This window comes from Alligator mississippiensis, chromosome 5 (assembly GCF_030867095.1).
Source record: "Alligator mississippiensis isolate rAllMis1 chromosome 5, rAllMis1, whole genome shotgun sequence".
Taxonomy (NCBI): Eukaryota; Metazoa; Chordata; order Crocodylia; family Alligatoridae; genus Alligator; species Alligator mississippiensis.
In genome coordinates, this window is record NC_081828.1 from 105925642 (window position 1) to 105948607 (window position 22966).

At 43.1% G+C, this 22966-nt stretch overlaps 3 long non-coding RNA genes across 3 annotated transcripts in view; 2 read left to right on the plus strand and 1 right to left on the minus strand.

Annotated features, from left to right (window-relative positions):
- LOC132250857 (uncharacterized) overlaps positions 1-22966 on the minus strand; it is a 40320-nt gene that overhangs the window by 2260 nt on the left and 15094 nt on the right. Inside the window, exon 2 of the long non-coding RNA XR_009462514.1 lies at positions 6340-6421. This is a non-coding gene — a long non-coding RNA (uncharacterized LOC132250857). The remainder of the gene's footprint in view (positions 1-6339; positions 6422-22966) is intronic.
- On the plus strand, positions 567-3618 carry LOC132250856 (uncharacterized). Its single transcript, XR_009462513.1, has 3 exons — positions 567-724; positions 1605-1759; positions 2996-3618. It is a non-coding gene; the product is annotated as an uncharacterized LOC132250856 (long non-coding RNA).
- LOC132250858 (uncharacterized) lies at positions 6802-14733 on the plus strand. The gene is made up of 3 exons (XR_009462515.1): positions 6802-7533; positions 9272-9328; positions 11350-14733. It is a non-coding gene; the product is annotated as an uncharacterized LOC132250858 (long non-coding RNA).

A 22966-nucleotide genomic window follows, 5' to 3' on the forward strand; every position in this document is an offset into this window, starting at 1 on the left:
TGATACATTGAAGCTGAAACTGTTAGCAAGAAAGTCTCAACAACATTTTTTACCTAAAAAACATATTGAAACAAATTTGAAAAGGACTGAATTCTCTCATTCTTGATATATTTAAATAAAAGAGAATCTTGTTTCCCAGTTCAAAATTATTTTGTTTGAACATTTGATTTTATTAAACAAACATTCAAAATCAAAGTGAAAAGTTTTAAATTTATCAAAGAAAAGTGTTCTGAATGACCCTAGATCAACATAAAAACATATTTTATGTTCTCAAAATATATCAGATTCTGACTTGTAGTCTCAATTTGGGAAAATATATATATATATTTTTTTAAATCTCAAATATTTACCTGCATAAGAAACCCATTTCCCACAGAGACTCCTTACTTTAAAACATCATTCAAATATGGGATCAAAAGAATTACTATACTTTTCCCTGATTCCTCTTTGCACAATAGAATGGCATACATTATGATCTGTATCACCAATGCAGTATTCTGATTTCACTAGCCCACGCAAACTGTGTGTGAAAAATTCCTGTTGCTGCGATGATCAGTGTGTCAGGGCACTGTTTGTGCCTGCCACTTTAAGGGCCAGAAGATAGCAGCCAGCAGGTGCCTGATTAGGGCAGCCATTTTAGATTCAGGGCTGACCATATAAACCGGACATTTTGATGTTGGGAGGCCAGGCAACAACATAGTCTGGCTGCAGGTATCATCTGGAGGTAAGGGATGGTTAGGAGGCTCCTGGTCCTGGGTACAACCTAAAACTGCATCCTGCCAGGAGTGGGTGGCCTGGTGGGGCTCTCAGTGGTGCAGAAGCCCCCAGGAAATACCAGGCCAGTTACCACCCTGGTGAAAGGTGGGTTGGGATGCCTTGACCTCTAGCCCCCACAACCAGGTGGGTTACCCCCTTTGTAGGGACTAGAAGGTGAACCCCAGAGAGAGAGAGAGAGAGAGAGAGAGTCGGGCCATAGACTCTTAACCTGTCTTGACATCCCCCGACAGGTCCAAGCTGGGGACAGTACCAGAAGGGTCAAAGGGATAGGGGCCCACCGTGAGGAACACCCAAGAGCTGAGAGCCTGGGGTTCCTACTGGCCTGGAGGTACGCCAGGGCCGATAGAGCCGAAGGTCCTGGGGGGACCACACCCATAAGGGGGAAGCAGCTCAGGGAGCTATCTAGCTGGGAATGAAGGCAGAACAGGCTGCCTGAACAGAGGGATCTAAGTGGGGGTCCAACTAGTAGGATTCTGGGGACCAGTGCAGGGCCAGTGATATGAATAACATCTGGATGCTATCTGTGAGGCTTGGGCTGTGGTGTAGGGGAGAACCGGAGCCGCAGATAGGGCCCCCTGGCATCAGGGCAAGAAATGGGCTGCCTCCTGCTTAATCGACATCAGTTAATCAATTAACTACAAGGCGTGGTGGGCAAGAAGGCAGGTGGTTAGCCCAGAAACAGAATGGTGGGCCACAGTGAGATCAGCCCTAAGCAGGCTCCCTGTTACAATCAGGGATCTGGGTTTTCCATTTCCCATGGAAAAAACTGAGTAAACTATGGATTGTACCTATTACCAGAAGCAAACATGGATTTCTCATTTTACCAGAGAAACTCATGGATTTTGAAATTTTTCACTGAGCTCCCTGCAGAGTTCCAGCCTTCAGATAGCTGGGAGGTAGCAGGAGGAAAGTGGTGAGATAGGGGGCACCACATGCATGTACATGCACATGGACAAGGCAGCCTGCAGAACAGCTCCAGCAGGTAAGTGGGGTGGAGGGGTGGATTGAGGCCCCTGTATGGGGGGAGGGAGCTGGGCAGAGCTGGGGCTGCTGCCCATCCAGGCAGTGCTTAGAGCCTGGGGCTGCAATATGTGGCTGCAGGGCCCCAGTATGGACCAAGATGGGGCTGTGAGTGGCTCATCTGGGGGAGGGAGAGAGGGCCAGCTCCTCACTGCCACATGCACTCATGGGGAGTAGAGGGGACCCATGCCCCCAGATCTGTATGCAAGGCAGGCTCAGTCTGTGGGCTCAGGCTCCTGCCCTTCTCCCTCCCCCAGGGCCTCTGCAGCCCAGTGGACATGACCCACTGCAGCAGGGAACAGTGGGGCCATGATGGGATCCACTGTGAGCTCTGCGCTGCCCTGGCAACACCTCCTGCACATGCTGCTGCTTTGATAGGTGCAATCCCACGCTGCTGTTCTCACTGCAGCCCTGTGCACAGGAGGTGCACTGCTAGAGAAGTGCAGAGCTCTCAGCAGTGAGAAGCTTCTCCACGTGGCTCCATTCTTCCCTGCCATGCTGGGTTGCTCCTGCTGGGCTGTGGAGGCCCCAGGAGAGTGCAGGGCAGGAGGGAAGATCAGAGCTGTGCAGAGAAGCTGATCACTGCTGTGAGCTACACACTGCCCTGGCAACACACCTCCTGTGCACAGGGCTGCAATGAAAGCAGCAGCAAAGGGTTGCACCCCTCAAAGCAGTGGCACATAGAGGCATGTTGCCAGAGCAGTGCAGAGCTCACAGTGGCAAGGAGCTCCCCATGTGCCCCCCCCCCCGTTCCCTGCCATGCCAGGTCATGCCTGCTGGGATGTGGAGGCCCTGGGGGAAGGGAAGCAGGATGGGAGCCCAAGCCCATAGCCTGTGCCTGCCCCACGTACACATCTAGGGGTTATGGGTCCCCCCTTACCCCCAGGAGTGCACACAGTGGTAGGGAAACACCCCTTCTGTCTGAGCCTGCAGCAGGGGGCATAGGAGGCAGGGGGCTGCAGCCCCAGGTCTATAGCCCTGGAAGCTAGATAGCCTCTGACAGAGCTGGGGGAACAGGGGCTGTGAGTGTTGAGCGAGGGGCACCAGCAAAGCTGTGGGGGCTGTAGAGGGGGGGAGTGAGAGGCAAAACCAGGACTGGTTGGACCGGGGGGACCTTTAATTTTAATTATGCATTTTGGGTTTCTTATTAGGGAATTTGCCTTTTTATTGGAGAACTTGCAATATTTTTTTTTATTAGGGAAAACCAGGATCCCTGGTGATGACGGGAGCATTTCTGGAATGGCAGTGATCAGGACGGGTATCAATACACTGGTGCAGTGTGTCATTCCTATATTCAGTGGAGTTACTGTTTGGGTTACCATCACTGAAAAAGGGCAAAGCAACCACTGGGAACAATGACAACTTGATTTCAGTGGAGTTGCAGTGGAGTAAAAATGTTTTAACAGACTGTAAAAATCTGTCACTAACTGATACATCAGTGCTAACTCATATATACTCAGAATTTAGATTTCCTAGGCACTCGATTTATAGTTTTGTTATGTTCATTTAATACGGGGGGGGTGCAAAATCTGGCCCATGAGCTGGATCCAGTCGGAAGTGGACTTCATTTCCGAGCAGCCCTTACCTGCATGATCAGGGCCACTTCCCATGGAGTCCCCAGCAGCAGCCAGACTCTTATAGTGTGGGACTGGGGTTTCTGTGGAAACCAGCTGCAGCAGTGCTTGGCTGGGTTCTTGTATGGTGACGGCATGGTCTGTAGTTTGGGCAGAGCTGCGATCTGATCCTCCGGGCAGGGGCATGTAGGCAGCATATCCCAGATCTGCCTCGGCTCCTTGCAACAATAACACCATGGTCTGGAGCCAGGTCAAAGCCACAATCTGCCGCCTGCATGCCTATGCCCAGAGCATGCAGGCGGCAGATTGTGGCTCTGCTCTGGCTCCAGACCATGCTGTCATTGCTGCAAGGTTCCAGCCTGGCCCTGGAGTGACTCCATGCCCTGCCACATGCCCTATCAGTGCTGCCAGGGCTGGTCTCCACAGAAACCCCAGCCTTGCACTATCACAGCACGGCTGCTGCGGTGTCCATGGAAACCAGCCCCAGCCATGTGGGTAGGGGCTGCTGGGAAATGGAGTTCAGCCACCTGCCAGATCCACCATTTTGCCCATCCCTGGTTTAATGGCAAGATGCAATCTGATCCCTGATCTGAAGAACCATACTGCCTCCCATGCCACATGTGCATGGCGCAAGGCACGATTTTTTAGATTAGATCCAGTCAATGAATTATTACTTGCCAGTGCAGGAGAAACCTATAATATGATCCCAGGTTCACTTTGCAATGTCAGATTGAAAGAAGAATGCCTTCCAGTTCTGCTCATAATCAGTTCATTGTCATCTCTGGCTCCTGGGATTGCAACAGTGGACTTGAACCAGCACCAGTGTGGACTGGAGCTTGAGTCCTCAGAGCAGTGACTCATTGTTGGTCCCAGCTGGGACATCCTCAAGGCTAGTTTGAGACTGGGACTATCTAGGACAGGGGAATAGGTACAGAGGATCAGAGGCTGCTGATAGGGGTGGGGAACCAAAGGGGACTTTAAACCTCACCAGGGGCCTCTAATCCTCTGTACTCAGTGGCCAGGCCAAAGCTGCTGGGTACTGTGTCCCAAATCCTCAGTGAGGAAGCCTGGGGAATTTCTCAGCACATTCTTTAAAGCTCCCCTAGTACTGTAGTGATTGAAGTTATAATTTAATGCTAGGGTCACGGCACCCCGTCCCACTCCCATCTGCTGCTGGGGATCAGACAGGGGCACTGGGTTTGACCAATGAGAGGATGGCTGTGTCTAAGATACAGCTGGATCTCTACACTCAACTAGTTATTAGGATCTGTCATGGATTAGCCCTGACATGCCACACATTCAGTTTAAGGGGTAATATAAACAAGGCACAAAGGGTGCATCCCCATGAGCATTCAGGGGTATTTCCCTGGGGACAAGTAGCAGTTGCACATTTTTATGCTGCTGCTAGTTGTCCCCAGGGAATGCTCCTGCACACATTCTCTGGCAAATTGCCCTGGGTGGGGTAGAGGAGGCTGGGGCCAGCTTACCTGAGGTCTTGAGGGCCTCCCAAGGCTGCAGCAGTGGGGATCTGGGCATGCAGACCCTGGCCAGAAGCTAGAGCATGACTCTGGCACACCAGGCTCCAGTTTTGGACAGCACACACTGCAGTTATGTGCATCACACTGCATTTTTTCTCCATGCTTGTTCTAGATACTGGGATTTCCTGGTATCTAATTTTGCCATAGCATTGCAAATATGCAGTGCAGCAAACCAATTCACACGGGACATGTGCATTTTGTGGCACTTCAAAAGCCTTCCAGGTGCCTCAAAGTGCACATTCCTACTCATGAGCACATGGCCAAAGGTGTTAAACATTATAAAGGAAATATCTTTGTGGTTTATTTGCTATTTTATCATGCCATAAATTGGCTTTAACATGCCATCAGGTCACTCCTTTTGGAATGATTAATATGGTAATCATGTCCTAGATATAAAGAATGCCAGGGCCCTTGATACTTGTTGTAATTGGAATGAAGTAATATACCACTGAACTTATTAATACTCAAGTATATTATTTTTGCAAAGATATTTGGGCCTGTTTGAAGTCACAGAATTTGGCAGGAATCTGTGACACTTTATTGAACAATCAAATGCATTGATACCAGACCTACATGGCGCTGCCTAAGAGATGATCTGCCATATCCTGTGTTGCTTTATAGGGTTTCAATGCTAAGCAGTTTAGATGCTGGCCCAAATCTTTGCTCTGAACACATAGATGCTAAACTAAGGCATGTTTGTTTTTGGGAGAGCATTTATATCTTTAGTAGCAAAACAAAAAGGAAGGTGACATGGGCTTCTCTGAACTGAAGTCTTCAATACACTCCATCCTCAAATTATTATTATGTATTTACATTACTTGATATCCCAACACAAATAGTGAGCTAAACAACCAGAGAATAACTTTTATTTTATTTTAAGGAAAGAGTGGGTGCATATACATGAGATGCTTAATGTGCATTGGATTAATTCTACTGTGCATTAGTATGGCTGGAAAAACTATCCTAATGTGCAGTGGCTTTAGTACAATGCACATCAAACATCACACAAAAAGCATTCATTAGTGCTAATGCACAGTAGCACCAATTTAAGGTGCATTAAGTTAGTACTGTTACAGGTACTAAACTTAATGCTCAGTAACTTTGGTGCATTAATGAACATGCAGACATGCCCACTAGGTACTATGGAATATCTGACATATTAGAAAGCTTAACCTTCCTTTACTTCACAATAAATAGTTAATGTGTCCATGCACTCTAGTAGTCCTCTTAGAAAAATCTTAGCACACAATATGTCATTAAGTGACACACAATGAAAAAAGTGCAACCAACTTTAAGATTCTAGCTAAACAGGGAAGTGTAAATCATCAGTGAGCTACAAATTATAGGTGTCTATTAAATTGACATTAAATAGACACCCATTAACTCATCCCCTCTGATCTTCTTTGCCATATACTTGCATTTTCACAGACCTGCATTTTGCATATTGGCTTAAGCTTCTTTCAACCCTAGAGAGAACACCAGCAGACTCTTCCCATGCCTGAAGAAGGGTGCCTGTGCCCGCAAGTAAAGAACAATTTTTTTTCCAATTATTCAGGTGGTCTAATAAAACATTTCACATTTACCCAAATAACCTTGTCTGCCTGTTAAATAGACATAGCCTCATTCCTTGACAAACTGTTTTCACAATACAAGGTTTGTACCTGAATTATATTCCATTGTAACCTTTATACCTATAATATGAAAATTCTAGATAAACTTATATTCACAGGGTAAACACTTGACTAGTAGCTTCCCAGAGAACTTCCTAACTCGCATATGGGGTTTTAATAACTCAGTGTTAGAATTGCTGAAATGTTTGTGATTTCTTTATATCTCAATTCATTCCCCAAGGACAGATTGGAGGGGGGGGGGGGGGGTGGAATCCCATGTAACCATTCTCTAAGCTTAGCCAGATTTTTAATAATAAACCTATAATATTCATTTTTTTTTTCTTGACTAAGTAGTTTTGCTGACAGCTCCACTCTTACGTTACGTTAATAAATGCTTCTGTTTTTCCAAATCTAACAAAAAGAGAGAGGTGGGGGGTTTTTTTGTTTTTTTTTTTTTTTTTTTGCTCTGATGTGCTGAACATTGCTTCAAAATGACATATGGTAGTGAATTGTTCTTGAAGATAACTGCCTCAATTTGCATGCTGAATAAGATGTTCATTTAAACTCACAAATGTACATCGCAATGCTTCTTCATAAAAAAAAGTTACTTGGAAAATCCTCCGCAATCAGTAGAAAAAAGATTAAAGGATTTCACTATTTAAAGCAAAATTTATATCTAACATAGATCTCCTGGTTTATTTTTTCTTTGTGAAACCTGGAGATATGGCCAAAAATTGTCAGCATTTGCAGTTTTATCAGGGTACATGAAAATAGGTTTTATTGCCTGAGTTGAAGGATTCACATGAGATAATCTTGGTCATGCATTGTTGGGCAATATTTTTAAAAATACTTCCAATATTTTCAAAGGTACACTACATGCAGCCCTAGCTATGGAGTTGCATGGGAATTTTCTGCAATTTAATAACAAGGAACTGGCAAAACAATAACAACAGAAAATGACAAGCACAGTATAATATTTGAAATGCAATTCAACTGAGTAGAGAATCAGCAATGGTAATTAACTCACCTTACTTGCATTTATTTTCATTATTGTAAACTGTTGCTAAATCTACAAGCCAGCGGCACATTTTCTCAGCGCTTGTAGTGTAGTTACCTTTGGGATCCATTTAAAATTGTTACTTAAATAATTACTTGTCTATCAATGAAGAATATAATGCTTCTTTTGTATTATTTATTTTATTTTTCTTTGCATGTTTTTTTCTGACTTTTCTCTGCATAATATACAATAATGCTGAGACACAAGTTTCAGGAAAAATTCCTATGAAGCTTTAAGAGGGATGCTCAAAACTGTTTTTGTTTATATACTGTAATGGAACAGAAAGATACTAGAAAGGGTCAGAACTGTGATTATGTTCTATCCAAAGGCAGGAACTAGCCTTTGGATAAACATAAGAATATATGGTGCCTCCATTAAGAGAGACAACTTTGCTCAATACTATACAAGCCCACAAAAAGGCTTCCATACATAATATTGGAATGTGCAGTTCTTTCTCAACACAGAAGTTGTTGGACATTAAAATAAAGGATTATTATTCAAATTGGACAACATTGCTTATTTTACTGGATCCTTTAAAATAGCCCCGTCTTGTTTGTAGTGATAGATTTCAGCTCCTTCATCATCTTCCACAGGCTAAATTTGGAGGTCCTTATTCACTTAATTTGACTAGAATTTGACTTGGACAAATTCTCTCTCTCTCTCTCTCTCTCTCTCTCTCTCTCTCTCTCACGATACTCTTTTCTTAAGTAAGATACATATATATATAGAGAGAGAGAGAATAAGATATAAATATAGAATAAGATATATGTGTGTGTGTGTATATCTTACTCTAATTTTCTTAAGCGTCATGTGAAAATTGTCTCAGGACCCTTGGGAGTTTTAGTCATCATAAACAGATGTAAATTATATTGCATGACTTTATATTTTCTCTCCGTCTCTGAGCCTATAGAAAACACAGAAAATTACTAATGACAGGAATCGTGTGAAACAATAAGCTTTAAGAATTGCAAAGCCTTGTATTTTTCCCATGTGTGGTTTATGTTCTGTGCTGTTCCAGTCTCTGGAATTCCCTGAACTGAGTTATGTTATGAATAATTCAGCCACACTGAGAGAGGTGAGATCTCTGCTCCTCTGCCTTTCCTACCCCCCCCCCCCAAAAAAAAAAGGAGTATTCTGCTGGTCTGAGTATATGCACTGTGCATGGAGAATCCCTCTACTTCTTTGTAAAGTTCTTAAAAGGTAACATACAGTGTAACTTGCTGTGCCTGTCTTGAGCTCTCCACTTACGGTTTTTCTAATCGCCCAGAGCTAATTGCGGCCTTACAGACCAACAGTTTGGTCACTGGCACCAGTTACCAAGATCACTAATGGTTCTCTCCTGCCATGTCTTTCATGGAACTTCAATCTTGGAAGAATGGTGCTAGATCACAGATCAGTGGTATCTTGTTAGGTCTAATTATTAGTGTGAGAACATTAGGGCTCTGCCTCCCCTACACCCTGCCTAGCACCAACCCATTGTCATACAAATGTTGCCTGGAAGCAATTTCACTTAGATTTAGTTCAGTTCCACTCTAGGCTTGGCTCGCCTGCATCAAGTTCCAGTCTATACTTGGCCCTTTTAGGCTCAGTCCAAATAAACTAATATACCCCAAAAGGATTCCAGAGGGACAGCATCCACCTCCTCTCTTTCACTCATGGTTCTTTACAAATCAGCTCTCTCTCCTTGTCCTGCAGATCCACCGCTGCCTCAGCTCCACTCTCTGAAGCTGGACCTCGACATCCTGCTTTCAGGTAAGTCATCTGAGTCCTCGGAGTCAGCTTACAGTGCCAGCTCCTGTGTTGGAGGCTGCAACCAATCACCCTTCCTGGGGCCTTTAGCTTGACTGCAGCTTTCATTTAGTTGCTGGGAACCCATTTCTGGTCCCCCTCTTGGGCAGTCTTGTGGGGTTTTTGACTTCTTCTCATCATTTCTGCTGGCAAATCAGCATTGACATGTGCTTACAAAGCACGTCCATGCTGGTGGCAGCTTTTATTTTTCCTTCAGACACCCTTGCCCCTGCCAGTTTCAGCTCGGGACCTAGAAGTGCCTCCAGTGAGTCTTGTGGTGTGGTGGCCTCACCTTTGCAGCCATGTTTCCATGGCATGGCAATCTTGCTGCCCCTGCCACATACAGCAACCAGCAATATGTGATTATTGTTATTATAAAGGCTAATATCCAGGATGTTCCCGAGAATGCCATTGCAGGATCTGAGGTATTTTTTGTGAAATAGATGGAGAAGAGCAGATGTTCTTGTCACAACATCATTGGGATGTAAGGGAATTGGATAGATCACTAAATTTTCCATGGAATACCTGCATGACATTGGAGAAATTATTTAGGACTGTATTCTCAAATCCACTATAGCTATTTTGTATCTCTCAGGTAGAATGGAAGAGCAAAACTTTCAAAAGCTGCCCAGCTTCTGTAGGAAAAAGTTCCCCTATAACTATTTCTATGCCCATCACAACATAAGGGTAATGGAATAATCACTGCTATACAGCTTCTCAGTTGGCGTGTGACTACCTAGGGTGATCTAACTCATGCCAAGGCTGGAGCTGGACCCGAAGCCGACACACTTTCTAAACCTTTTAAGGGTTTGAAACATGTTTCTATAAGTCTATCTCTATCTACTCTGGTGGTTTGCAGTATATTTAAAATCCTGTATTATGCATGGGTTGTTATAGAGCTCATAATGAAAACATGGGGGTAGAAGGAAAAAAAAGCTAAAGGGGAATAGTCATTAAATATAGTTGCATTCCTGGACCTTCACATATCTGCATAAATTCTCAACCACAAGCTTCAGGCTGTAAGTGAGGGAAAAACAGTGGAGAAACAAGGGACATACCCAGTTCACTCTTCTTTTCAGCATCCACTCTCTGCCACTGTGTGACACAGGATATTGGGAATAAGACCCTTGAGGCATTATTGTGGCTATGGGGGAGGCTGAAGGCTATAATTAATACCCCTAAGGTGACTTAGTGTCTGAAGGCATGGATAGGGCCAACAGAGCCCAATCTGTAAATGAGATACAGGTGTCAGTGGGGCACAGAAAGGGATAGTGGATTTGGGGCCTGTTGCCATGAATAGAACTGCAGGCATGGCAGGCAGATGAAGTCAGGTCATGTGTGGATCTGTTGGGCACAGTCAGGGACTCTGGGGGACTGCCTCTCAAAGTAAAATCCAATTTCCATCAAGGCATGGAAGGCAGGATAGTGAGGAGGATGCCCTGAAGAGCAGAGTGACAGGTAGTTCAGCCACTAGGGGACATTGCAACTGCCCTTGGCAGCCAGCCCTGCTACATTGGTGCATTGACTATGAAAGTCATGTGTGAGGGACTCTCTTTTCTTAGTTAGAAATGAGAACCTTTTTTTAGGAACAAAGAAAGGAATAGGAATAAGGAAAGTAATGGCTAGAGGTTTCCTAGCCCAGCCACAAGCAGAGACGAGAGTAGAAGGTGAAGTAAATGGGTGAAGTCACAGCTAGGTAAGATTGAGCATAAGAAGCTACAATTTTATCTTGAAGGATCAATTGATTGGAGAGTACCAATGGAGATACAGCAAACAGTACCAATACTGACAGAACTATGAGATGATGTTAGGCACTGGATAAAAGGGATCTGTGAACAGGTTGATGTAATAGTTACCTGTAGGCACTATTACAGGTATATCAAGCACTTAAGGGCACTTAAGGGTTCCACAGAAACAAAGTCTGAAGATCCAACTAGTGTGGGTAAAAATGTAACAAAAATTTCTGGATCAACTATCTGCCCTAGGGCTGGAAGAAAAGGGCAGCAGGAAGAAACAGAAAGCCAGCTCTGAGACTGAGACCACAGAGGGACTAAAGCACCACCTGCTACACTCCTAGCTATTTTCAGATGAAGTAGCTGAACAAGCAGTATGCTTGTGATGGAAGCTTGCATCTGAATGGTGCAGCCATGAGCAAGCTGAAGGTGACATCACTGAGACAACAGATGAAGATGCAGGAGAAAAAGCAAAATGCAGAGAACTGAGATGCCTAATTGCTACAGAGGCAGAGAGAAGCAAGGAGCTGAAACAACTGCTACTAGTTGAGTCTGAGAAAAGTAAGAAGTGAGGAGAGGTTGGCAGTGTTAAGAAAGGAGATAGCTAATGCTACATGTCATATGTCAGAAAAGGTTCACACCTCAAAGACAGGGGGACCTTAAAACTCAAAAGAAAAGGATAGCCTAGAGGTATCCAAAGATACTTTGAAATAGCAACTAAAAACTCAAAACAAGCACCAGAAGGAGATCCATGAAGAGTGAAAGACTGGCAGAGGAAATAGGTCCAGACTGAGAAGGTCTTGGTGTCATTCCAGGAGTAACTTGCTAAGGCTGAAGCCCTGGTGGAAGAACTAGTGTCATTGAGCTATACGTACCAAGGCCAAGAAAATTAACTGTCCCCCATAGAGTATAAGAATCGGGAAGAGAGGCAGAAGGACATCAGTGCTTTGTAGAACAAGCTTGCCATACTCTGAGAAGACATCAGGTTAGCTGAGGAGAGCCAGGCACTTAGTGAAAAGTTAAGTCTTGAGTGATGAAAGTTTGAGCAGAACTCAACCAGCTAAGGAGACACACTGAGAGCCTAGGGCCTCTGTTGCTAGAGTCCAGGAAGATGGGGGATGTGAACAAACAGCTAAAAGAGAATGAATGAAAGCTGGAAAGAACCCTAGAGAGTGGGGCTGTAGCTCTGCAGACTGGAACAGACAGAGAGAATGGGAGGGAAAATTAAGTAAATACCAAAGGGAAGGTGGACTAACAGCCTCTAGGACCCCACCCATGTTATGAGTCAGCAGGGAGAGATGAAAAGAAATGTTACCTGCACTGGGGAATAGGCAGGAGCAGCAACCCAAAATGACAGCAGGAAAAGATCAGGGTGCTATGATAGGCCTACCTCAGTTGCAGCCACAGCTACAACAGTCACACAAAAATGAGGTAGTGACAGCAAACATAGCTGCAGATGAGCATGGGCGTAATGAAAAAGGCACCAAGATGGGAATGAGAAACAATCAAAGGGAAAAACCCCAACAAGAAATGAGGAGAAAAGGAGTCCTCACCAGAACTGCATCCATGGGCCTCAAGGAGTGCCAGAGGTGGTGCTGAAATGAAGGAACATACTGAGCAAACAGCCCCTGGGAAGCAATAAATGAAGCTACAGACAGTAGGGGAAGCCACCCTCAGCTGCAACTTTGGCAGAGGCAACAGTGCAAAGAGAAAGGGATGACAATAGGCACAGTGGCAAGACGGAACAGCTGAGGTCATAAAGAATCCAGAGTGGGAGTTGCAAAGATTGTGAAGGAGGAAAAAATCCCCAAAGATCGGACAGGATGTTCCAGAAGATGAGGCCAGTCCAATAGTAGGAGACAAGAAGGAGTTCCTGCCCAAATCAGAGGTATTGGGAGGGAATGTGAGAGGGAAAACTGTAGGAAGTAGATGGATATCCATAGGCAGCCTTCCTGATAATTGATTGGTGGACTCTTAAGAAACTGCTTAGGAGGGAAGTGGGGAGTGTTGCTTATGTGAAACTGTTCAAAGGTGCTGAGGGAAAACCAAATCTCTGTGGCATGATAGAGTTTAAAACTATGCCCAAAAAGCTCTAAAGGCTGTGAATCAATGTGACCTTGGGTTGGGGGAGAGACTTTTGGACCTTAAGGGAATCCCAGAGGAGGTCAGTGGAGTATTACAGCATGGAAGAAAGCAAGTTCCAAGGACCAGGGGGGTTGGTTCAGTACCAGAGATATGAGAATTGCCATCCATGGTCATAGAGTGGAGTAGTCCTCCCAAAGATAATAGAAGTCCAAAGATGAGCAGAAGAGAGGCTACAATTCTGGTAGACAATTTGGATTTTATGGTCAGCTGGAGGATGTTAAAGGAAATATTTGGTATGGTAGGAGCTATGAAGTGGGCAGATATCCAAAGGGACATAGATGCCAAGGCCAGGGTGCTATCATATTTGAACAACCCAGAGACATCATGTAGGCTGCATCTATGTTCAATGGACAGTTTCTGCTTGGGAGCCCCACACAAGTAGGAGTGGACATAAGAGCAGCTCCCTGTGCAGTTCTTTAAATAGAGACTCACAAAGTACTGTAGTGACCCCGGGTCTTAGGGGATGGTGGACTAGGACTGGCAGAACCTCCAGTAATCACACCCTGAGAGTGTCCAAGATCAGTCAGAATGAGGGGTGGATGCCAAGAAGATAGCATTGTACAAAGGGCTGAAGCTTGTGCAGGTTGTAATATCATAAACCAATATGATTAAAGCACCCCCAACAACACCCAGTTTAAGTGGGAACCAACAGTCACATAGGCGCCAAGCAGGAGGTCAGACAATCTGTGTATGACCTGTTGGTGCAGAGAATAAGAGTAACTGCAACTGGGGCTCTAACACCCCCCCCCCCACCCCCAACCAGCCATCTCCAAAGTAAGCAATGAGAAGGAGGCAGTCTGTAAAATACCTTTTCCTATGGTTATTTTATATAAAGTTCAGAGTTTGTTTGTTTTTTAAAGTCTGTTGCCTCTTTCTATTTACAAGGTTTTTCTATGTTCTTTTTTTCCCAAAGTCACCTTTGCTTTACGTGTTAAACGTCTGTCCTTATAACTCTATTACTGTCTGTCTAGTTTCATAACTGGGATAAAAATACAGTAATGATGATTAAGACACTTTCATGCTAATCCTTAATTTCCCTTGAACACAGTCTTCCTCAGAGTTTATCATTTTGTCTTTCAGTAACTCCTACTGGGTATAACTCCAATAAGGTCCTCATTATCTGAGGCTCTGTACATATATGAAAGTTTATTTTTAAGAAGGATAGTAATAAATCATTTTCTGTGACTGAAGCAGACAGAGCAAAAAGTAACTGTCTTAAATTGCAGCAAGAAAAAACTAGATTGGATATAAGGATGAAAATTTTAGCTTTGTGAGTGATTTAAAACTGAAACAGTTGATCTAGAGAGGCTGTGTAATCTCCATTTTTGGAAGTTTTAAAGAACAGGTTATACAACACTTACCATATTTTACAGTGTATAAGTTGAAGATTGTAGCCAAAATATTTACTCTTGATATTCCTCCCCAGTTTATATACCATATCAGTACTATGAAATAAAAAAATATTGTGTTTCAAAGTTTGTTCATCTTCAGTCAGACCCCATGCTGGCACCCTGCTGCACCCAACCCATGGAGAGGCAGTGGGGTGGTGTCTAGGTGTTTCCATGGTGCTGGCTGAGGCTAAGCCAGGCTCCTGCCCAATGGTGCAGGAGCTGTGGTACTGCCACCAGCAGCACCAGGATGCAGAGCAACAGCAGTGAGTGGCACTTGCTGGGCAGGAGCCACTTGCAGGCTGCCAAGCTTCGCTTCGCTGCTGCCCACCTGGCCACCACTAACCCACATATTTAAAGCATTGGGATGGGATGACAGCCAGGGTCAAATGCCTGATGCCCCCCTTGGAGGTGGCTGCAGTGAGGCAAGGTTGACTTATACATAAGATCTATGAAAATCCTAACTTGTTTTGGTCAGAAATATGGGGTTGACCTATATACTACATAGACTTGTACACTGAAAAATATGGTAGTTGAAATGGTTTAGATGTGAGATCCTGCTTTGAGCAGGGGGTTGGATTAGATGACTTCCTAAGGTTTGTTCTCTGCCAATTATTCTAAATACATAATGACAGACCATCTCTGACCCAAGAATCTTATGTTCTAAATTAACAAAAAATAGCAAAGAATAAAAGGGGAAACAGAGAGAGTGAGGTGAAGTGATTTGATTTGATCAAGGTCATCCAGAAGTCCAGTAGCACTGCTGGGGAGAGAATGTAGATTTCCTGATGCTCAGCATACTGCCTTAGCCACTTGACTTTTCTGCCAGTCCAAGAGCGGTTTGTACCATCTTTTTCATTGTAAGTCAATGTTACTCTAAATAAGACTACTATACAGGACAGTATTGATGTCACAGGGATGTTTCACAGTACCACCTAAATAATATTTTTAGAAAGTCCCATTTTCTCTGACACTTAAAGAAATTAAGCAAAACCAGCAGGCTAAGGCACTCAAGGGAATCTACCCCTACCCCAGCCCTGGAACGATGTCCTCCTGGGAGTATAGGGAAGACTAACGCCTCCAATGGGACACTTGCGTGTCTCTACACCAATGCCAGGAGCTTGGGGAACAAGCAGGAGGAACTGGTTTTCCTGCTAAACAAGAATGACTACGATCTCGTAGGGATAATGGAAACCTGGTGGGACTCCACCTATAACTGGGCCAAAGGTATAAATGGCTCTCCCAAATACAGGAGAGATCCTGCAGATAAAAGGGGCGGGGGAACTGTTGCCTGTCAGGAACAGGATACAATTAAATATCCACACTTTTGTATAAAATTTATTTTATTATTGATGACAAGCATAGTTTAAATGGAAGTTATTTTCATTTGCTCTTTAATCTAACAATTATTTACATAGCTACTGGTGTTGTGTATGGATATTATAAAGCATTGAATCTTGAGGGAGATTTGAAAGATTTTTTTTCTTTTTCTTTTTAATCTATATGCAACTTAAAAAAAAAACCATGATTCAAAGTACCACAGTCTTGTGTGAATATATATATATCATTACTCCTGTCATTATTCCTATTTATAGGTTGCAGATCTAAGGTTCCTTTTTTTTAATGTCATGAGACTGTTTCTCCTCACGTTACTTTTATGCTTGAGACCAAATGTCTCACTGTTTGCAGCCAGCTGGCTGGGAGGACTTCATAGTATTGTCATCATATTGATGACATCATGTTGTCATCAATGACAGACTGCATACACCATCATGAGCTAAGGTCCTCCAAAAAATTAAGTGACCTATATCTATGGGTCTCATTGATTTTTTTAAAGGCAAGCTATGGGTGACTCGAGGTGAGACGACCAAGGGTAATGTCACTTTTTTCTATGATATCAGTGCAGACTTTCATAGCTATTTCTCCCAGGAAATGGGATTGAAAAATCTTAAAACTAGCCCCAGTATTTCTGCATCTTGCAAATCAGAGGTCTTTGTACAGATCCCTTATGTTGGATCTGCCTGCCATGGTCAACAGGGTATTTCAGCTACTTACTAGCTCTTACTAAGGTTGATTTTTTTAAATAAAGGAGAGAGAAGAATCCTAAATCTAATCAAGCCATTTTCTGCAGCACGATAGAAGCTTTTCTGTAAATTCTAAACAGCAGTCTTTTGTAATTTGCAAGACTATGAAAATAGCCCCATGTTGTTACTAACTGTCAGGAGGATTCCTTGGACAATTCATTTTTAACCTTTAAAATAAGTATTTTTGTACATCAACAAAAGCACTTTTTTCACACGCACTCTTTCAATATCTGCTACCTGGATGGACTTGGTTGAAAGAACCTGTTATCTGAAAGATGCCACATGTGGCATTGACAGGCAGCTATTCAGAGAATGGCAGACAGCCAATAAATCACTCGGTGAAGTTTCGGGTCCTTCCAGCCATGTCTTACAAAATCTACAATTTCTGCCTTCACACAGCATACTTCAATGTCAGAGTTTATGTTCTATTTAAACTTTTATATCCACTTTTGACAAAAAAATACACATTCTGTCACTAATTGATTTTCCTCCCCTTTTAGAGATCAAGTGCACAAATCCCAGCATTTGTTAACAAGTCTCTTGCAGTGCTTCAAAGCAGTCACAGTGCATGCAAACAAAGGGGTTGGGTTTTTTTTCTTCTTTTTCTTTTCTTTTTTTTACCTTCTGCTGTTGCAGGGGGGAGGGGAGAGGCAGTGGGTATCATGCTACAATGACCGTGGATCATCCAAAATACTGCTAGAATAGCAACAATTTCTATTGTTGCAGATAACCTTTAGACCTGGAGCTGAAATTTCTATTCTCATCATAATATACAATTGGCATGTAAACTTATACACATGTATATTATTTATTAAAATTATAAATTAAAAATCCTATAAAGTGGGTTGTTAAAAAGTTTTCTGTATTGGCCTAACTATTCTTATGACAGTTGATAAATACTTCTAAATTTTGGAACTAAAAATTACAATAAATCAGATCAGGAAAAAATTATACATATAAGTATGCATATATACATAAAAGTATACCTACATTTCCACATACATGTACATGGTCAAATATAAAGACTCCTTGAGGGTGCTAAAGTTGAACAGGCCAAACTGCCATAACAAAGAACACTAGTCACCCTTGATAACTAAAGCTATTTGCTTACATGAATCCAAACTTAAGGAGAAGAAGGTTGGGATTCCGTAGTAGTTTGGGGGCACAAAACTGGCCACAGTTTTCCAAAAAAACCAACCAAAAAATCCCCAAACCCTTACTATATTTAAAGGTCTAGCTACATATCCACACATAAACTATAAAGAAGGGACTAGAAAGTTGTGTTTAAATGTAAATAAAGCAATTGGTTTTATTTTTATTTTGTTCAATTCGAAATATTCTCACATAAAAGATAGTTAAAATGCTGTGTCAGTTTTGGAGGAACCAAAGCTATGAGTGAATGAAAATACAAAGCTACACGAGTAAGCAATGTCACTATTAAAACCTTTACTGTTGCTAATGTTTAACGGCTGTTCCATTTTCTTATTTTTCTGTATCTGCTTTGAATAGTTTAGCTAGCCCGCAAGCTGAAGACTTATACAGAGGAAAATTTGTAATGAAAATTATGGACATGGTATTACATTGGTTGAAACTGGGGGAGTATCAACTCTGAACAGGGCGTGGGAGAAGGTGGTATTGCACTCTAAGGAAGTCCTAGCAAAAAGCCAATTGGCCCCTCTACAGATGCAGGCAGAAGGTATGCTTGAGGTATCACATATTAAATCCCATAACACGTTATTGCCAGTGCCGGGGGAGCCTGATTTCTCCCCTGCCTTCCCCTACCCCCCCGCCCCGATCTAGAAAATGACAGCTGCTGCAATCTCTCCTGAAGCTGGGAGATCCTGGCAGCTGTATCTTCAGGCCACAGGAGCTCTACACACCCCGAGAACTGAGATACCACAGCCATGCCCCATGATCTGCTGTATGCCACACACACAGACTTCCAAGCTGCTGGTGGCACCTGTGCTGCAGGTTGGTCACCCCTGGTCTCCCTCAACTAGGAAAGTCTATAATGACTATGCACTCATGAAAGAGAATAATAAACATCTCAAAACCAAGGGTCCAAGGACTTGTATAAAATGTATGGAACTGCATGCTCAGTTGGCATTTGCAACTATGGCAGTTATACATACAATAAAAAAGTGCATGCACATATAGCCAATTAGATGGAAAAAATAGAACCACACAAATACCTAGTTTGTGTGCTAATTTGTGATACTGGATAGAGCAACTATGATAACTTCATGTGTAAAATAACATATAGATGCATATTCTTATGTGTCTTCCTCAGCTTTTCAGAGCAATTCTTTTATAAATAAGCTATTCCTGGTTAGCAAAAGCCTAAATATTTAGACATATGCTGGTCTCCAAATCTGAAGAAAAAGCATGCATAAGTGTATCTACTGGAATGCAGTATCTTTTTCATCCTCATTAAGTTTCTCTTACTTCAGTCCTCTAAATCTGAGGATGAAAATAGAGCCATTCCTTTTACTAAATTATTTTATTCTGATTTTCATAAGCTTTTTGGTACTTCTGATATCCTTCCTTTTCTTTGGAGTGAATAATAGAAGGAGGCTTAATTCAACAAATGGAGTGCTGGCTTGGGACCTTAGAGACCATGCTTTGTTATCTGTTTAAATGGGAACTTCCCATGCCTCCTTTGGCAGGTTATTAGAGGTATATTATGCTACTACTAATCTCCCAACCTACCCTATATCCCAAACTTCTTGACCGTGTACACTAAAATCCTGATTTCAACTTGTAAATACTATTAGATATGAACTGAAATTGGGAGAGAGTAGTAGAAATTACAAATTTTAACCAGATACCCTAGCTAGTAAGTAATTCATATATGAGGTAGTATATTAACTTCAAATTATAGAAACATTTTATATACCCTTGGGATAAATACAAGAATAACCACACCACTTCTCATTGTCATCTGATGTCATTAAAGCTGCTTAATTCATCTAACTGAACATGGAGAAGTGAAATAATGTACACTCAGCAAGGTGTGTAATAAACATTTTGGCCACATCCACATATGCAAGCACATAAAGTTTGTGGCACCACAAACCGTATACCTTGTACATTAACCCATGCAGCATACTACTAATTTGCAGTGTGGTGACAATTTGCTACCGAAATTTCCTGGGCTTGCTGCTTCCCTTTCTTCGTATGCCTCAGCAAGGGGGTTCTGCTGCAGAGCCTCCATGCTGAGGCCCATGGACAGGGGGGAGTGGGCAGCCCTGAGCTGCTTGCTCCCACATCTCCACGTGCTGCTCCTTGGCTGGCAGGGGCACAGGGTACCCCAGTGCGGGAGCTGCCTTCCTGCTAGCACTGTGTTGAGGCACCCTGTGCCCCAGCCAGCCCTCCCTGTAGCACATAGAGCCTAGCCAGGAGGGGCTGGGCATGGGTAGTTTCCCTGAAGTGGGACAGTTTCCTTTAACAAAGCACATGTGCAGTGGCATATGTTGTGGTAGAAAGTAGCAACACAAATTTGTGCCACTACTATTTGTGCTGCTGCAAGCACACACCCTTGTTCAGCCGGATGCAGCCTTTCTGTTTTTCCACATCTTTCCTATAGATGATGTGCCCCAAAACTTACCTAACATCTCTTCCAACTATATAATTAGTCCAACACAAGATATCACCAAGCCCCCACCTTGCTTCTGTAATAAAGCTGCTATTTAAAGATATAATTTATTGTTGGAAGAATTTCAGATAATTCAGAGTCACTGAAATGTGACTATTTCTTTAAAGAGAACCATTGCTGACTCTCTCTTTTTTAAATATATTTCTAAGAAATGTAAAGAAACAAAACATGAGTAAAAAATGAATAATCAGGCCTACACTATAAAATCTGATAACTTTCTTAGAGTGAGTAGTACTTGTATCCTGATATTAGACCATGGTAGATCTAGTTAAGGCAGAGAACAAGATAGAAAGTTAAGTCCTGGCTTCATGACAGGGGTGAAGACATTATGTGAATTTCACATCATGTAAAGATATTTGCAGTGACATAAGCCCTGCCAAAAGGTTGAGGATCATGAGACATGTATCTCATAGCTGCACATGACATTAAAAGTGGATGAGAAAGAGAGCTTGCAGGGCAGGATGGAGACAAATGACTAAAGGAAACTCAAAAATCGGTGCCCAAATTATTGCATTAATACATGTGATTAATGCCTAGTTGAAAATTTTCTGTCAAATGTTTTTTTAGCAAAAGTAAATTTGCATTTAAATAGGTTTTTTAGTTTTTTCATTTGTTTTGTTTTTCTTGAAAAACTCCTTTTTATATCTGAAATGGTAATGGTTGTTTCCCCTCTCCTTACCCAGAAGAACCAACTTTGTCCCAGCCCCAAGGTTCATCTAGTGCAACATCTTATCTTTGAGAGTGACAAGCAGCTGGTGCTTCAGAGAAATGTTTAAGAACTGTGTGGTAGGCACAGATGGTATAATCTGTCACCACAAAGATCATAAGACATATTAATTTAAGATTAATTAAATCTAGAACATTGCCATTGTTAAATAACACTCAGAGTTCTCAGAGTGTTCATCTTCATGTTACCTACATACATACATACATATCTACATATATGCATGTGTGTGTTTCTGTAGCAAAACCCCCAGTTTCTTTTTTTTTTTCTAATTGCTTTCCCTCCCCTTCCCCAACCATTTCTGACTTTTCCTCTCCCTCTCTATTCCCTATAGATAAGTATAAGTGAGCTCAGACTTAGGATAAGCTTTAAACATTTCTATTTTGCTAGCAAGTTTTTGGTTTTGGATATCCACCATTTTAGGTTTGTATTGATTTTTACTGTTGTACATTGTATTATTATCATTTTCGTATTGATTTTTTTATTGTTTCATATGGATATTGTATGGTTTAGGCCTGTGTTTGTAAGTGAATCAAAGTCATGCCAAGTTTCCATTTTATATGTCAAGCCTCCAGCTTCTGTCCTCTGTCTGGGCATCCCATGTTGCAACTGTATGAGTCATGTACACCTCCCATGTAAATTGGTTCCCTGATGAATGAGAGTGATGGGAAATGATTGAAATACAATGGTAGTAGGCCTCTTCTGAATGGCCTGTAAGGACTGGACCATCACCTCGCATTGATTCACCCAGGAACCACGGACCTCACCCAGAAACAGAGACAAGACCAGCATTTGAAAGACAAAGGATCCTGCAAAACCAGCAACTCTCACCATTACAGACACCCAAAACTGCACATCTCTGCAAAAAGCACACATGCTCAGTACGCCAGGGGCTGACCCTTGCCTGGACATGCCTCCTGTCACTAGGGTCACACAAGGTCTGCCCCTATAAAAGGGGGCAGTGAAGACAGGTCCAGTGGGAACACCATTTCCATCGGGACCAGCACCATGCCATACCACCTATCCACCCAGAGGCCCTGCCGGTGGCCCCCCTCTGGACAACACCTACTAGACAAGGACCCCTTTCCAGCCTGGATAGGTAGATATTATCTGCATGCCTCCTCTTACAATTTGGACTCTCTCTCTCTCTCTCTGTCTCTCTCTGTCTCTCTCCTCCTGGACTTCAGTGGACTTCAGCCCCTGCAACAAGCCTCTTTAACCCCTGCTGCCATTGTGTGTGTGTGTGTGTGTGTGTGTGTGTGTGTGGGTGCAAAGAAACCAACTTGGCATTGTGTCACCATCTTCCCTGTTCAATAAAACCACTGTCATTTGCAACCCCGAGTTGGGTCATGTTTTACTGAATCCCAGTCCCTTCCCTATCTTAAATTCCAGCCTCATTCTCTCTCTCTCTCTCTCAGCTCCAGTCCTCACCCTCTCTGCTAGTTTCCCGACCTCCTCCCGATTCTATCTTCCCCTTTCTGCCACCTCTCAGCCTCTCCTTGCTTTCCTGCTGTCCCTGCTGCCTGCTGCTTTTCCAGTGTCCGTCTTTCTGTTTTCAGACTTCCCCCGCACCTTCTGTAATCTCCCCCCCCAACTTCAGCTTCCCAGCTGCTCTTAGCTGTCTCCAGCTTCCAGCACCTACTGCTGCTCCCTGCAACTTCTTTAGCTGCTCCGGAGCCATCCTCTGGCTCCCTACACACAAAGCCCCTCTTTAACACCCACACTTTACCTTAGTCCAATTTTTCCTGTCCACATCTACCTTTTCAGCTCCCCTGTAGCTCTGGCTCCAGTCCCAGACTGTGTGCCGGCATGCTTCCCTGTTCTGCAGGCTTTGGGCATTGTCTTTTAATTGATTAAGATCAATTAACCTAAA